Raw genomic sequence first — 2,048 nt, forward strand, 5'->3', positions numbered from 1 at the left:
GGGTTGAACAGGAGTTAGCTTAAAGGATATGGGCTTGGTGAAGATAATATTTTAAGGACAAGGAGTTGTATTGATCATCTCTCTCTTTGATCTTCTATCATATCCAATCACTGGATGCTTTCCTAAAAAGACCCAAACAAAGAGGGGAAAAGGGAGATGTTTTTCAAGGCTATTGAAGATTTTGAATGCTTGTACATTTAGTCAGAAAGGTCTTATAAGTCCTTGACTTGAATGGAATTTTAGGGTTGGGACTGATGTACACAAGTGTGAGCCCTCATTTCAGAATACAACTTTGAGTGGCCCTATTTCATACTTCTCAGCTTCATCCAGACATCATCCTCTTTTCGTAGCAGACACAACACTGAAGCTAACTTTGCTTTCTCCTATGTAAAATTTTCAAAGGAAATGAACCATACTTATTTTACATCTAATACATACAATTGGTGCTTATTTGGGGTCTTAGGAAAGTTGTGTTTATTCACTTCTTTAGCCCTTTTTTTCCATTCTTTGCAATTATTAATATTTTGATTCAAGAGATGAAAAAAGTTTTTAAAGGAATAATACATAAACAGGATTTAAAAATTATTTTTACAAATACTGGAGTTGGTTGCCATTTCCTCCTCCAGGGGAATCTTCCCAACCCAACTTCAAACCAGCATCGTCGCCTGCATCTCCTGCATTGACAAGTGGATTCTTTACCACTGAGCCACCTGGGAAGCCCCATATGTGTCTTAGATCCTAACAAAAAGAAGTTAACAATGAGGTGACACCTATTTATTAAATAAGCCTTTAATTTACAAATAAAATATTACCCCTGTCACTTGTTTTCAGCATAATTGTAGCTAAAGCTAGCATGTAGAAATTCCAGACATTGGGAGTGGAATTAATTAGGCTGAAAGCCTGATGCTTTGGTCTTGTCACTGGGTCCTTTCCACACCCAGAAAGATATGCTTCATGCAAATCACCATCCTACGACGGTGTATCTGAGAGCCTGAGATAATAAGATAATACATTATGGATCCTGAGTGGGCTCAAAGCTTGAGAAGAGAACCTAATAGTTGTTATAACAAGTACACCCTGGTGTTTGAAATGCAAAATTGTACAAAGTAATGAGACAGTGATCAAATGACATGACAAGCAGAATGCACCTGCCTGGGCCTAGGGTGATTCATTAAACACCGACACTACAGGAAGCTCAGAGGCAGCAGTGTTGTTTGCCTTTACGCAGGAAATTATGGAAAGCTGAGGTATGGTGAAAAGAAATATTATGAGACAGTGTATATGTTTAGGTTGGGTGGGGGATATATAGGTACATAAGCACAAACATAACCATTGGGGCAGGAGTCCCAAATTAGAATCATCATGTGTTAAGACTCAAAAAGAGACACAGGGGAAATGAGCAGAGAGAATGTTAAATAATTTTACAGTGTATTTACTAACTGACTTAGAATCCAAGTTCCCTTACTCTTATCATTTGTGATCCCCTTTCATTACACTTTCCACGTTGTATTCTTCTTTTTAATACATTTCTGTAGAGGCTCAGAGACCAGAAATTTGGTAATTTTAGAGCAATATCGATTGTATCTTACGTATGAGCCTTCTTCCCTGGCCCTGACCTCTGGAGTTATATTTATAAACATAAGTAGAGAAAATTTAATTTTGACATTCATCCCTTCAACTAATCATCCATTTCAAAAATATGTACTAAACATTTCTATCTGCAAGAACTATTCAAATAATAGAAGATATGAAGAGATTTGTCCTTGTTTTAATGACTTAATGTACATACAAATAAGTCTCTGCAATCCAAAGTAAAAGTAATAATTATCCTAACCAATGTATAAAAATATTATAATGGAATGTGCAAAGATTTTTCAGAAATGATCATATTTAAATTGGTTCCTGAGAATGTATAAGTTTAATGCATAGATATGTGGGTGGTTTTCTCAGGGTGTTGAAAAATGTGAGCAGACAGAATGCTAAGAAAGTATGAGTATTTGGAGAAATAGAGAATAATTTGCATGGAGGAAATGTGACATATTGGATAT

The sequence above is a fragment of the Cervus canadensis genome, chromosome 5, assembly GCF_019320065.1.
Source record: "Cervus canadensis isolate Bull #8, Minnesota chromosome 5, ASM1932006v1, whole genome shotgun sequence".
NCBI lineage: Eukaryota > Metazoa > Chordata > Mammalia > Artiodactyla > Cervidae > Cervus > Cervus canadensis.